Here is a 16,881-nt window from a genome sequence, read left to right as displayed (position 1 = left end):
CAAGGTTATTTCAAGCCCTTACCTAATCTCTGGTAATGCAATCTGGTTTATGATTTATTCGCTTTAAGTTCCCTAACGCACCTTAAATCCGTTAGGTGGCGACTCTTCAAATTCCATACCCAATTCCCAAAAGGAAATGAGTTGTTCCCAATGAATGTCAAAACCCGGACTCCGCGAGGAAAAAGGGGGCGCGACAGCATGGCGACTCTGCTGGGGATATTTTATGCGCTCACCATAACGAACTTGTATTTGTGAATTAGTCTTAAGCATGCCTAATTTTGTTGATACGACCTTCCCTCTCCCCTTTACTTGGATTTAGTTGCTTATCTCTCAAGCATTTACGATTTCCTTTATTTCCTGAAACTGACTTGTCTCCTTGTTTTTTTTTACTGTCTTTTAATTATTTAAATACCGCATTTACCATTTTTTAACGTGTGTTGATACCCAATTTTTCCCATATATGTTTATTACATATATATACTTTCAAAATAGTACATATTCATATATAAGCATGCACAAGGTTTTTATAATTTTTTCCATAATTTTAAGGATTTAAACTGATTTATTTCCTCCCCTATTATTCATAAAATCCCTAATAATTATCCCCCAAATTATTGTTGTGGTAATTTAGTCATTTAGTTTCTATATTTATGCCAAAATATGGTTAAAATATTTTTTGTGCATTTTTATAGTTGCATTTTGTATTTTTAAAAGCTAAATTGCATATAATTACAATATTAACCTTATTAATGTATAATTACATTTATATGCATAAAATTGGTCTCCTATATTTTTTAAAATGTTAAATATATATTTTAAATAATTTTAGTAGACAAAATTATTTTCCAGAAATTATTTATTATTTATTATAAATTATATGGGAAAAATTGGCTATTTAAAACATAGCCAGATTTACATTTCATTGTAGCCTAAATTAAACCAACCCCAGCCCAATTTAATATTAAACTACCCGACCCAAACCCTGAACCCGCCTACCCGACCCAGCACCAATAAAATCCTGGCCGTTGATCTCTCAGATCAACGGCCCGTATTAATCCTTTCCTTTTTTAATTCCAACGATCCCCTAACCCTATCTCATTTCCAAATTCCGCCGCCTCTATATTCTCCCATCTCTCAACCTAACACAAGCTCTTCTCAACCGCCGACCTTCTTCTCCGGTGATCTCCCATCAACTCCTAAGCCTCCAATGGCTCCTCTATTGCCACGCTTGCCTTCTCTAAGTTCTTCAAGGGCCCTAGGCCATGCCGACTTGCATCTAGGGTTTGCTATTGTCTGTTCTTGGCTACTTCAGTGTGATTTCAAGCGAAATCACGCTGTATTTTGCACGTTGCTTGTCACGACCCAAAATTCAATAAAGGTGGTGATGGCGCCGGACACCATTGTCAGGCAAGCCAACACTAAATAACTAGTGACTTCTCATTTTAGATATTTCTGAATTTACTTCTTTTATACATCTAAACAATGAAGAATAAATTTCACTGAATAAATAATGATATCTTTAACAATTTCAGAATACTAACAAATCCCATAGACATCCCAGAACCCGGTGTGACAAGTGCATGAGCTATCTCTAGGAAATAATATAATACAACAACTGTCCGGAATACAAATAGGACAGAGAGTAAATATGGAAATCTGAAAGAGACTCTGCTGGCTGCGGGTCGTCTTGAGAAGTGCAGCTCACCTAAGTCTCCGTGTCAACAATGCTGCTACGCCCACTAGGCCGCTAGAGATGCATGTGCCTGTGCAACAAAAATGCACAGCAAGTGTAGCATGAGTACGAAAACAACGTGTACTCAGTAAGTATCCCGGCTAATCTCAAAGAAGTAGGACGAGAGGTCGACTTCGACACTTACTAGTGGTCCAATAATGATACGACAATAATATAATTAATCGAGGATTTTTATAAACATGATTGTAATTCAATAGAAGGAAGCAAGTAAGCAATTCTTTCTTTTATAGGAAATTCCCAAATTCCTTTTTCATCATTTATGCATTTATTCTCAAGCCGGGAAGAAACAATATCACTTTAATAAATTCCAAGGCAAGCAATACAAGCATGCGCAAATCATGTCGAGGACGTACGGCCCGATCCAACAGTATTTAAATGGTGCATTGCCAGAGGGTCGAATGGCGCGAACCATAGATGCATCTATTTAATCTACCGAGGCGTTCGGCCCGTTCCGCAATAGATAAACACATTCAACAGTCAAATTAATAATTCATCGAGGAGCAATTATTCAGGAAAAGGCAAGTTTCTCTTTTAAAAGTCAAGTAACGATATCTAGTCTTTTAGAAATTCAGTTACACATTCGATATGTTTTAAGCATTCTTAAATTTGTCAACAAGGTTGCGTTTATTACAAGTAAGCATGCTTTTGGGTCCTAGACTACCCGTACAAAAGCATAATAGTAGCTACGCACGGACTCTCGTCACCTCATGCGTACGTAGCCCCCACGAATAGAAGCACATAACCAATTAACTCACCTATGGGGACAATTCCCTCTTACAAGGTTAGAAAGGAGACTCACCTCGCTCCGAAGTTCCAACACCAGCATTCCACGCCCTTCCGAGGACTCATATTGATGCACAACGCTCCAAAACTAGCCAACAATTATGCAAATCCATTAATATATGATCAACTACTCATAATAATCCAATTTATAACAATTCCTAACCCCGATCGAAAAGTTGGCAAAAATGCCCTCGGGCCCACGTGCCCGGATTCCAAAAATTTTCGAAGATAAAGTTTACCCATAACCTCAAGAACTCAAATATATAATTTACTCTCAACTTCATGTCCAAAATCGTGGTCAAAATCCAAGAATACTAATTTTCTAGGTTTTCCCTCAAAATCCCATATTTCTACAAATTTTCATACTTTAATCCGTATAACATCCATGTATTGACTTATAAGGAGTGGGAATTACTTACCTTGCCATTGATGAGGAAAACCCCCTCTTGAAACCCTCCAAGAATCGTCCAAGCCAAGAGAAAGATGAAAGAAAATGGCCAAATCCCGATTTTTAAAACACTCACTGCCTCAAGTCCTTTCGCACATGCGGTCTATTGACCGCTTCTGCGGTCCTGCGGGTGCGGACCAATGGCCGTTTCTACGGTCTTTCCCCAAGCCTTCTACTTCCGCATCTGCTCTTCTCCTTCTGCAGGTGCGGTCCCGCATCTGCAGCAAAATGACCGCATCTGCGGTCCCTGCCTAGCCGTCCATTTCCACTTCTGCGGCACGAAGGCCGCTTCTGCGGCTCCGCACCTGCGGCCCAAGTCTTGAAGGTGCGGTTATACCAGCAACTTCAGCTATCTCCAAAATTCCATTTTCGATCCGTTAACCACCCGGAATCCACCCGAGGCCCCCGGGACCCCAACCAATCATACCAACCAGTCCCAAAATACATTACGGACTTGCTCGAGGCCTCAAATCATATCAAACAACGCTAAAATCACGAGTCACACCCAAATTCAAACTTTATGGACTTTAGAACTTCAACCTTCTACATTCGATGCCGAAACCTATCAAATCACGTCCGGCTGGCCTCAAATTTTGCTCACAAGTCATATTCAACATTACGGACCTACTCCAACTTTTGAAATTGGAATCCGACCCCGATATCAAAAAGTCCACTTCTGGTCAAACTTCTCAAAAACCTCCAAATTTCTATCTTTAGCCAAATGACTCCAAAACGACCTACAGACCTCCGAATTCACTTCTGATCGCGCTTCCAATACCAGAATCACCATACGGAGCTATTCCTATACTCGGAATCCCAAACGGACATTGATAACACTAAAATGCACCTCAACCCAAACTTATGAAATTCCTCCAAAAATGCTAACTTCCACAATAGGTGCTGAAACGTTCCCGGGTCTTCCATAACCCAGTCCGGACATACGCCTAAGCCCGAAATCATCATACGAACCTGCTTGAACCTTCAAATCCTGATTCCGAGGTCGTTTTCTCAAAAATCCAATCTTAGTCAATTCTTTCAACTTAAAGCTTCCGAAATGAGAATTCTCTTTCCAAATCAACTCCGAACTTCCCGGAATTCAATTCCGACCATTACATGTCATAATACCTGAAGTGAAGCTGCTCATGGCCTCAAACTGTTGAACGAGGCGCTAGAGCTCAAAAGGACCGGTCGGTTCGTTACATCCTCTCCCACTTAAACATACATTCGTCCTTGAACGTGCTAAGAACTGCACCGGAGTGGTCCGAAATCGTTGTTCAACACTTTGAGCACCTACCCGTGCTACCACAGCTCAGTTGAGCACAATAATTCGATCAAATATGGAGATATTCTCTTTTATTCAAACAATTAAGCTTAGAACCCAATTCCAACATCCGGAATTCCCCGTCAGGCCTGCTTCTAATATATGAACACTGTATCAATCACTACACGAGGTATCAGAACATGACTGCATACCTTCGTTGAATTCTCACCATGGCCCACATCATTCACAGGACCATTATAACATTCTCCGATCATAATAACCCACATTCCACGAATCAGATGCTCACAACGCACCTCAAGATATATATAAGTCTTGTTCCAACTCTTACAATACCGCCACGACGGAGATGTGTAGAAATTCATAACCAATTGCCGAACCAACAAATCATTGGGTCTATACTCCTGACAAGAACCATCACCTCATTCTGAACCAAATAATGGTCTTAGCTCCTTAATATACTTCATATAATCAAATTGCAATGATCCTAAATCCAACGATCTCGTCTCACCCAGTACGAACTGCCCAGGCAATAAGCCACCCCGGACATGATCAAAAGTCTCATATGATGCCAGAACGTGCCAATAGGCTACCAATTCGAACGCGATACAAAAGGAAAATGAACTCTGAAAAGGAAATCCAATTACCCCGCTCGCGAATCATACATGCGACGCGGTCAACATAATTAAATAGACACCCCGCTCGCGAATCATGCATGCGACGCGGGCACACAGCTAATATAAGTTCCTCTCAGGAAAGGAGGAAACAAACACATGAAACAGATACGGGGAACTGTACTCAACATCATACTGTTGCGGCACGCAACCCGATCCAAACAACATACCCATGGCGGCGTGCCACCCGGTCCTCACATAAAATTCACCTAAGGAGGTACACACCGAGCTAGATTACTCATTACAACAAGATACCGAATATCGGTCACAAGCACGCCAAGTGCATAATACCATCCCTGGGGAGACATATAGTGCCCTAAGCTACAAACTCAAGCACAACTGAGGTACGATATACAATCTGAATCTCAAGAGCCATTTTGCTCATATACCATCATCTCTACGAGGAACCTCAACATATAAGCAATTCCCCAAGTCACAACACACGCGGCGCAATATATCATTACATGAAATAATTGACGACGAAATAACACCCTGACTGCTCTTCCATAAGGAGCGCATTACTGAAATGAACACATCTGGCCTGATATAGACCCCACATCCACATTTAAATCCATCCACAGATCTCAAGCTGGTTCTGATCGCACCGAACTAGGCTAACAACCTTTCAAAGGCCCATAAATACTCCCCTTTTTCACATAACACAGAAGGACAACCATCATGACCGGAGTAATCCTCCACAGCCCAAAACCCAATAAACCGTGTGCCCTCCAGGCATCAATTCTCAATTTAACGACATTAGTACAATCTTCATACTTGATTTAACTCTACAACCAATCAAGTGGCTACATGCCACACTAATACAACCTTTCCGTGGGCACGCTCCCACAACCTTCCGTAATAGATAACAGATCTGTACATCCAACTCATCGGCCGCACTAACGCTAAAAAGCGATCAAGAATCCTTAACGAGGATGCAAAGCTTTTTTTTTTTTTTACAAAACACCGATCTCAGGTGACGCTGAAGACGATACCCACTTACTTTAAACATCGAAACTTCTTTCCTGCTCCTCCGAGCTCGTGACATTCTCGTCAACACCGAACTGTAACCTTGATCCTCACTTCAAATTCCATACCACTCACTGCACCCAACACGCCAATATACGATAGAACACGATTTTCATCATAACTCCGGAACCACTAATAGATTAACACTTCATCATATAAAAAATTTTCACTTAACTCACTTCAGGAGAACCATAACAACACACAGGTAAATTCTCATAACCTTAGAATATGCCCAATCTCTAAGTAGTGGTCTAAGCCACCATAGCCCTTCCGGGATCCGCCTACACATGACAGGCCATAATAGTGGAATACTTCTGAATAACATCAATTACGGCGGCCGACAAGCCTCGCATGTACCGTCACAAATCACTTGCACAATTTGCTGAAGGAACTGATTACTACCACCAATATGCCAATTCAACTATGGCTAACCAGTCAATCTTCTTCCAATTTATCCTTGATTGCCTTAGAAATAATAATAACTCCATTCAACACATAGCATACTCCACCCGCACTCATCCCGAGTGACCTTGAATCACGAGACCATGCTGTCTCAAATCCCACGAACCATTTCATACCTCCCAATTGCTACACGGCAAGTCAAAACATCATAAAACATTCTGTGCCTCTTCTCATAAGCTGCTACAAAGCTTGATTCTTAATCGTACCTATAGGCTTGGAATCACTAGGCACTACGCTTTGCCCCTTTGAATCCACTAAGACCGTTGCTAAGAGCCACCCGCTCTGACTTGGCCCGAATATAATCAATTCCATAAATCTCCTAGCACGTGAATACCCTCTCGACGAAGCACCCGGCAGAAGCATTTCCCTTGAAACCCACATCTATACAAGGCATAAATCCTGAATCCTTCCCCAAGTCTGAACATGAGCCAATAAGGCCAACCATAGCACACATTTAACAATTCCTTTGATCAAATCACCACTTATGTCCTTTCCGTAGCTGAAATGACCCATCAATATGCTAATAACCAGAAACCTCGCAAGTAGTTAACCATGCAACCCTAATCATAGGCGGTGGGACCCTCCCACTTAGATTGACGCCACTAATACACAATCTCTGGAATTCATTAGTATTATTTATCTCATATTGACATAACTTCCGCCATCAACCACCAACATTCTCGGAATCTTTCTATCAAAACCCCTTTTTATACTCTGACTATCAACCACATTCGCATGACTGATCTCCTTGCTGTATAACCAATAGAATTTCCGCAGAAGCTTCGCCAACCATGCAACCGCCGATACGCTCACTGGAGATAACCCACCTATGGGATTTACGTGCCGACGTCTTCCAACGCTGCTACACGGGGTGCAATCACCATGACATTAATGACCCATCCTGAGTCCAAGCTCACTCTCTAGCTGCACAAGTCCATTCACCCCTCGTGGACATCAATTAAGTGCGCGGAAACTTCCTTCCAATTCAAAGTTAGGTTGTATCCTTCTTCATTTCAAGCTGCTCCTTTCCGTTATACCAAATCTCTTGTCGCATAATAGCCCATACATCAAATTAATCCGTAGGCCCAAAGCACCAATCACTAAAATTCCCAAATCACTCCACCACTTTGGCAAAACTCACCCCTTTAGTCGACTACTCGACCCTTCCTTCTTATACCTGGCCTTCTAGAAATTTAACCACCACCTGACACTCCCCACATGTCCTTCCTAATCGTTTGTTGCTCAGTTGTTGCCTTAAATAAGATCTATCTTCGTGGCACTTGAACCCATAATTGTTGCTAACTTTAAACCTTTCCGAAGATCATCTTTCTCGAACCGTCAACATTAGGAACACTGATTCAATCCTGAACTACCGCACCCCACGATATCTGACAGTCGCATCTTCAATACTATTTCACAATATCTTACCTCGAAGGCGAATTGTAGAAGATCATAACACCGGCGAACTTAGTACGTTAAATTAGGACAACGACACCTCATCATAGAAGAAAACTCCACCACGCTCGCAAATACTAAGTCTCGTTACTCCACCAGCCCACATCTGACCATTCTTAGTCCGTTTGCCTTTCCCCTACCGGGAATAAAATACCGAATCTCTAGATCATGCACTGAGTAAACCTCCCTTCTAGTCATTCACTGCCCCGACATGTAGGCAAACGTCCTACCATCATATCAGTACTGCGGAACAATCGTTCATAGCATCAGGGCAATTTCTGCCTAGCCTCAAAGCTCTCAGAAGTACCGCTACTGAGCTAAAACGATAGAATATCCTTCCACAAGGCGACGATAATAGCTCAGACAACTATGCAGGGAGAGACACCCCGCACTGCATCGGTAGTACCATTACAATTCTTCAATTCTCGATTTATAACAAGCGGTTCGCGTCGCATAAGATTGAATATGAAGGAATTAAAGGCATAAGCCTCCAGGGATCAAACCGCACGATGAGGAATCAAGAAGGGAAGTATTTCTAACAGTCCTTCAGCCTCCCGAAGATAAGTACAGACGTCTCCGTACCGATCCGCGAGACTCTACTAGACTTGCTCATGACTCGTGAGACCTAAGGGAACCTAGTGCTCTGATACCATGTTGTCACGACCCAAAATCCACTAAGGGTCGTGATGGCGCCGTACACCATTGTCAGGCAAGCCAACACTAAATAACTAGTGACTTCTCATTTTAGATATTTCTGAATTCACTTCTTTTGTACATCTAAACAATAAAGAATAAATTTCACTGAATAAATAATGATATCTATAACAATTTTAGAATACTGACTAATCCCATAGACATCCCAGAACCCGGTGTCACAAGTGCATGAGCTATCTCTAGGAAACAATATAATACAACAACTGCCCGGAATACAAATAGGACAAAAAGTAAATATGGAAATCTGAAAAAGACTCTGCTGGCTGCGGGTCGTCTCGAGAAGTGCAGCTCACCTAAGTATCCATGCCAACCATGCTGCTACGCCCACTAGACCGCTAGAGATGCATGTGCCTGTGCAACAAAAATGCACAGCAAGTGTAGCATGAGTACGAAAACAACGTGTACTCAGTAAGTATCTCGTCTAATCTCGAAGAAGTAGAGACGAGAGGTCGACTTCGACACTTACTAATGGTCCAATAATGATACGACAATAATATAATTAATCGAGGATTTTTATAAACATGATTGTAATTCAATAGAAGCAAGCAAGTAAGCAATTCTTTCTTTTATAAGAAATTCCCAAATTCCTTTTTCATCATTTATGCATTTATTCTCAAGCCGGGAAGAAACAATATCACTTTAATAAATTTTAAGGCAAGCAATACAAGCATGCGCAAATCATGCCGAGGACGTACGGCCCGATCCAACAATATTTAAACTGTGCACTGCCAGAGGGTCGAATGGCGCGAACCATAGATGCATCTATTGAATCTACCGAGGCGTTCGGCCCGTTCCGCAATAGATAAACACATTCAACAGTCAAATCAATAATTCATCGAGGAGCAATTATTCAGGAAAAGGCAAGTTTCTCTTTTAAAAGTCAAGTAATGATATCTAGTCTTTTAGAAATTCATTTACACGTTCGATATGTTTTAAGCATTCTTAAATTTGTCAACAAGGTTGCATTTATTACAAGTAAGCATGCTTTTGGGTCCTAGACTACCCGGACATAAGCATAATAGTAGCTACGCACGGACTCTCGTCACCTCGTGCATACGTAGCCCCCACGAATAGAAGCACATAACTAATTAACTCACCTATGGGGAAAATTCCCTCTTACAAGGTTAGAAAGGGGACTCACCTCGCTCTGAAGTTCCATAACCGGCATTCCATGCCCTTCCGAGGACTCAAATTGATGCACAACGCTCCAAAACTAGCCAACAAATATGCAAATCCATTAATATATGATCAACTACTCATAATAATCCAATTGATAACAATTCCTAACCCCGATCGAAAAGTTGGCAAAAACGCCCCCGGGCCCACGTGCCCGGATTCCGAAATTTTTCGAAGATAAAGTTTACCCATAACCTCAAGAACTCAAATATATAATTTACTCTCAACTTCATGTCCAAAATCGTGGTCAAAATCCAAGAATACTAATTTTCTAGGTTTTCCCTCAAAATCCCATATTTCTACAAATTTCTATACTTTAATCCGTATAACATCCATGTATTGACTTATAAGGAGTGGGAATTACTTACCTTGCCATTGATGAGGAAAACACCCTCTTGAAACCCTCAAAGAATCGTCCAAGCCAAGAGAAAGATGAAAGAAAATGGCCAAATCCCAATTTTAAAACACTCACTGCCTCCAGTCCTTTCGCACCTGTGGTCTATTGACCGCTTCTGCGGTCCCGCAGGTGCGGACCAATGGCCGCTTCTGCGGTCTTTCCCCAAGCCTTCTACTTCCGCTTCCGCGCTTCTCCTTCCGCAGGTGCGGTCTCGCATCTGCGATAAAATGACTGCATCTGCGGCCCTAGCCTAGCCCTCCATTTTCGCTTCTACGGCACGAAGGCCGCTTTTGCGGCTCCGCACTTGCGGCCCAAGTCTCGCAGGTGCGGTTATACCAGCAACCAGCAACTTCAGCTATCTTCAAAATTCCATTTTCGATCCGTTAACCACCCGGAATCCACCTGAGGCCCCCGGGACCCCAACTAATCATACCAACCAGTCCCAAAACACATTACGGACTTGCTCGAGGCCTCAAATCATATCAAACAATGCTGAAATCACGAGTCACGCCCAAATTCGAACTTTATGGACTTTAGAACTCCAACCTTCTACATTCGATGCCGAAACCTATCAAATCACGTCCGATTGACCTCAAATTTGTCTCACAAGTCATATTCGACATTACGGACCTACTCTAACTTCCGAAATCGAAATCCGACCCCGATATCAAAAAGTCCACTTCCGGTCAAACTTCTCAAAAACCTCCAAATTTCTATCTTTAGCCAAATGACTCCAAAACGACCTACAAACCTCCGAATTCACTTCCGATCGCGCTACCAATACCGGAATCACCATACGGAGCTATTCTCATACTCGGAATCCCAAACAGACATTGATAACACTGAAATGCACCTCAACCCAAACTTATGAAATTCCTCCAAAAATGCTAACTTCTACAATAGGTGCCGAAACGTTCCCGGGTCTTCCAGAACCCAGTCCGCACATACGCCCAAGCCCGAAATCATCATACGAACCTGCTGGAACCTTCGAATCCCGATTCCGAGGTCGTTTACTCAAAAATCCAATCTTAGTAAATTCTTTCAACTTAAAGCTTCCAAAATGAGAATTTTCTTTCCAAATCAACTCCGAACTTCCCGGAATTCAATTCCGACCATGCGTACAAGTCATAATACCTAAAGTGAAGCTGCTCATGGTCTCAAACTGCTGAACGACGCGCTAGAGCTCAAAACGACCGGTCGGGTCGTTACAATCCTTGAGATTTTAGACAGGTTTTTTCATCTCTACTTGGGTTTCTTCTGAAAACCCTAATTTTTGCTTACATCTCCTAGATCTGTACAATTTTTAAACGATTCGAGTCTGTTTCTTTGATGGTTTACACTGTTCTTGAATCTCTTTTACAAGAATCATCGATTTCAAAGTGTTTTCACCTTCTTCTAAAATTAGAGTTTTTGGAACTTCTTCTAAAAACCTTTGTTTAAACTGATTCTTTATGTTTAAACTTTTTCGACTGATTCTATGATTCTACTACCTTGTCAACTCGCCTATGTAGAAAGCCCTAAATTTCTATGATTTCTTTGTTTTGGTTCTGTGTGTTAGCATGTCTACTCGATTCTTGTTTAAGTTTCTGCGATTATCTTGCCTCGAACATGTTCTACTGAGTTTTCTTATGCCTAACTTATATCGCCTCTTTATGTTTGTGTTCATCTTGACCGGTAAATACTTGCCTCTTTGCATGATGTGTTTGGTTACTCCCATTCCACTCCTTTTATATGCTAAAACTCTCTCTTTGATTGACTCTGAACTCCTTGTTTCTTGGCCTGATTTGAAAACTTCCCTGTAAAATCTCGATTCCCCTGTTAACTTGTACCTGTTACTCCCCTTAAATCAGTGATTTCGAATCCCTGATTCCCTGATTTACTATGTGCTGATTGTCGATTATTTCCATACTCTGCAACTTTATTTTGTTTTATTACCTTATTTTGTGAACCGAGTACTTTACTGATTCTTCATTAGTTGTTTCCTTAATTAAACCCCTTTGTACTTACCCCCTAATTGTCTATTTTATACCTTATACTCTAATTGATTTCTTTCCTTAATCATTTCTGCCTATTACCGTTGGTTGATTACCCCCTTAAATAAAGGGGTACTTATATTGATTTGATTCTGATTAGTATTTAGTTCCATAATTACTATGCTACTGTGATTCTTGCCTTATTTTACCTAATTTTCGAACTGCTATATATACATACTCTCTCATTAACACAGACACACGAACACTTTGGTTCAAAAGCTCTCTCTCTCACACTTAAAACTTTCTGCTCTTTGTGCTACTTGCTCTTATTCTGAGTTCGCCGGCTGCAAGCCAAGGCTAACTATTGTGCTCTCCTACTCCTTAACTTTTGCTTACTGTCCTCTTCACTGGTATGTTCTAGTTTCAATTCAAGTTTCAACAAAAACATGGTTCTTTTATTGCTTCAGTTCATCTTGTTTCTAGTTTGCTTCTATTTATGGTTTTGTTGTGAAACTTGTAGTTGATGTTTATGCTATTAGCATGTTAGGTACTTCCCTTCCTTAAAGATCAGTATATTACCCCCTCTGTGTTGTTTCTGAACATGTCTGCGCCAATTATCTCTACCTGTTATGTGTTTACCACCATGTGCTCCATGTATCCCCAAATCCCTATCACCCCTATATGTAAATTTGTTCTTTATGTCTGGTTCTGTGATTGTGTCTGGTCAGCTGTTCCTAAGCATATCTATACCAATTCCTAGACCTTTGCTCGTTTATGTGTCTACAACCAGGTGTTCTATGTATCCCAAAATCCCTTGACCCCTGTTTGTGACTACTGAACTTGCTTTGGTTCTGTGACTCCTGGCTGTGTATGAACCTATCTTAATGGTGTTGTGTTTAGACTTTTGTTCACTACTCCAAATCTCTTTTCAAACTATCTCTGTTGTTTTACTGAATTATTTTCAAACAAACTTCGTTTTAATACAGTTTTTTTTCATTAAAACCTTTCAACTTGTGTCAAGCACTCCCACTCTACTCCTAAGTCAATAAGTTCTGCCCCCTCCACTATGTATACTGCCTTGGGATCCTCTTGAGAGCCCTCTGAACTCTGGCATATTGAGGCCGGTCCTTCCACACTGCACTTATTCAATTTGGTTACCAAGTCTAGGTGTAAGCACTGCCCGGGATCCTTGAGATCCTTAGGGAACTTTGATGCACCTGGACTATGACATTGTCTATGGAATTTGGACATTTGAGGCTATTGGAGGCTTCGGAAATCTGGGCCTAATTGAAGGCTCCCTATAGAATAGCTTCTTATTTTCTTATTTACTTATGTAATTCATTCATATGGTCTATAATAACTTGTAAGCAAATATTGGGTAATTAGTGAAAAGGGGGTGTGTAGTTACATGTTTATGGGATAATACGGGAAGAAATCATGTTTATAGGACTTTACATTTTAATCTGATTGCCTTACCAAGTAGAAACCATGCCTATAGGACTTTACATTTGATATGATTGCCTTACTAAGTAGAAAACATGCTTATAGGGCTTTACATCTTGTCATGTTTATCTCACCATGCTAGAAATCATGCTTATATGTCTTAAATAATTCCGTAATAGAAATCATGTCTGCAAGTCTTAAAATCAGCTTCACAAATAGATGCCATGCCTATAGGATTTAATCCAGATTCTGTTATAACCAGTGCTTATGTATGTGTCCATGCCTGCAAGTCTTTAAAATCAGTATTAAACTTAGATAGCATGCCTATAGGGAACAGTATCAATTCCTGCCTATGGATCTCGCCTAAGTTTAGTTTAAATAACTCAATCTGGTTAACGTTTAAATCACTTCTGATTTGGTTTAATTAAGGGTCTATATTTCCTGAAACTAGTTCTTTTAAAAACTGCCTTAATCTGTTATTAGACAGCATGCCTATAGGGATTTAAAAGTCTGTTTTAAGATCTGCCCTGTTTTACCTTAAAATGTATTCATCAGTATTCCGCGTATAGGCAAGCCTGTAGGACGTTTTCAAAACTTGCAATCCTGAAACTGTTTCTAGGACTTAATGTTTTTTTTTTATCCTAACAGGTTTTTAAAACCAATAGGCAACTGCTAAGGCCATTACTCCTCAATTTATAAAAATAAATTACTTGTCTTCTGCATATTCACCTAGACATCCTGCCTCAGGATATTGTTTAATAAAAAGCCCTAAATTGTGCTTGAGTCGTGCTGTTAATATGCCTTATTTGAGGAGGAAACTTTGAGCCTTTAATTGCTCATTTTTATCTTATGTGCTAAAAGTCCTAATTGTTTTGCCTGTCGCCTTAGAATTTTTACCTTTAAAACCTTAGGGGTCTATCTAGAACCACCTATAGGTAGAGGTCCTAAATCCCTCTAGGACCATTAAGAAGGGACGGGTAATAGCATGCAATAGAGATCGCTAACTAAACACTCGCTTTGCATGACCACTAAGGGGATGGGAAGGGTAGATTTGGGATATGATGATTACGCGCTAATGTCACGTATAGCCCCTCATCGAGGAGTGTTTACCGGACATTGTGTAGGATGATCCTATAGTCTAATAACCTAGGACCCCTCTCCCAAATTCTCTTTACGCGAAGCTTTACTTTCCTGCACACAACTTGTTTAAATTCTTGTCTTTATTATTTGAATTGTACAATGCCCAACATGCTCTGCCTACAATTATTTGCTTCAATTGTTTATTTATGGACTAATTTGTGAACATAAGTTCGGCCGGGACCCACAGTTGTGGACCAAGAGGGGTGCCTAACACCTTCCCCTCGAGGTTATTTTGAGCCCTTACCCTAATCTCTGGTGATGCAAACCAGTCTAAGAGTTAATCGCTCTAGGTGCCCTAATGCACCGTAATCCGTTAGGTGGCGACTCTTCAAATACCCAATTCCCAAAAGGAAATGAGTTATCACACCCCATGAATGTCGAAACCCGGACCTCCCCCCGCGAGGAGGGAAAAAAAGGGGGCGCGACACGTAATCGATCGAAGATCACGGCGGAAATTTTGGAACATATCAAATCAAGGGCGATTATTTAGGCTAATCATGGTATTTACTTCCGTAATTAGAATTGTACCATAGATAAGATTCATCTACTATATAAAGAGGGTTCTAATCATTTTATAAACACTTCACATTCACGCAGGCAATATAATATTCTCTCTTTAATTTACATTCTCTCTTTAATTTACATTCTCTTGTTCATCAGCTTGTTACATTATTACTGTTACTGAACAACTAGCTCGAGGGTATTCAACTCGAGGGCTAAACTCTATTCAAACACTGGTTTGCTTTATCTTATTATTGATTTTCACTACTAATATTTGTATTTATGAATTGGTATTAGGTGAAATCACGTATCCTTAAAACCATATTATAAATTTAATTGTTATCCGGTTTTTAGGGTAAATCGAGATTAGCGGGTATAATATCGAGTATCAACCCCGAACAGCCATCAAGTCTCAAATCTTAGCAGACTTCGGGGGTGTGGACCCTTTTCACAGATGGCGCTTCGAGTGTGAAGGGGTTCAGGATAGGCATCGTTTTGAAGCCGCCCACGGGAAATACAATTAGACAATCTATCAAAACCCCTAAGTTGACTAACAATGAGGCTGAGTATGGGCCATGATTGCAGGTGCTAAAAGCTTGGGAGCAGAGGTCATCGAGGCCAAATATGACTCCCTACTTGTGGTTAACCAAGTCAACAGGACCTTCGAGGTTCGAGAAGATCGAATGCAGAGGTACTTGAACAAATTGCATGTAACCTTACACCGATTTAATGAATGGACCCTATAGCATGTACCTCGAGAACAGAACAACGAGGTCGATGCCCTTGCAAATTTAGGGTCATCAGTCGAAGATAACGAAATTAGCTCAGGGACTATCTCTATACGGTCAAAATCGGGCTCATCCGATTTTACTATTCGATTGAGACAAGGGAGTCGCATCGAGGGTCAGCCTCGTAATGGATCAGATCAGAGCACAAAGACGAGGTATCGAGTTCGAGAATCGAGGTACCAGTCGAGATCGAGGCCAGCAACGATCGGGACCAAATATGACAGACTTCAAGCAAAGAACAATAACAGAAAAGCGAGATATCCGTAACCGATCGAAGATCACGGCGGAAATCTCGGAACAGATCAAATCAAGGGCGATTGTTTAGGCTAATTATGGGATTTACTTCCGTAATTAGAATTGTACCATAGACAGGGTTTCTCTACTATATAAAAAGGGTTCTGATCATTTTGTAAACACTTCACATTCACGCAGATCAAAGCAATATAATATTCTCTCTTAATTTACATTCTCTTGTTCATCAGCTTGTTACATTATTACTGTTCCTGAACAACTAGCTCGAGGGCTAAACTCTGTTCAAACACTGATTTGCTTTATCTTATTGTTCACTACTAATCATTGTATTTATCAATTGATATTAAGTGAAATCACGTGTCCTTAAAACTATATTATAGATTTAATTGTTATCCAGTTTTTAGGGTAAACAACATTAAAAAAAGAGTATTCATAGTAAACACTAAACACTATTCTCTCCCATCATTCTTATAATCTCTCTGTTAAGATTTTGAATAGGTACAAATTAAAAGATCTATTTAATAATACTAATCACAAGAAATGTTTGACTAAATTATCTTTATCGTCTCCGCCTTAAATGAGTAATTCTTGGAGTAATAGGAATAAATTGAAAAATG

Source organism: Nicotiana attenuata, unplaced genomic scaffold (genome assembly GCF_001879085.1).
Source record: "Nicotiana attenuata strain UT unplaced genomic scaffold, NIATTr2, whole genome shotgun sequence".
In the NCBI taxonomy this organism is placed as follows: domain Eukaryota; kingdom Viridiplantae; phylum Streptophyta; class Magnoliopsida; order Solanales; family Solanaceae; genus Nicotiana; species Nicotiana attenuata.
Note: the sequence above shows the minus strand (reverse complement) of the source record.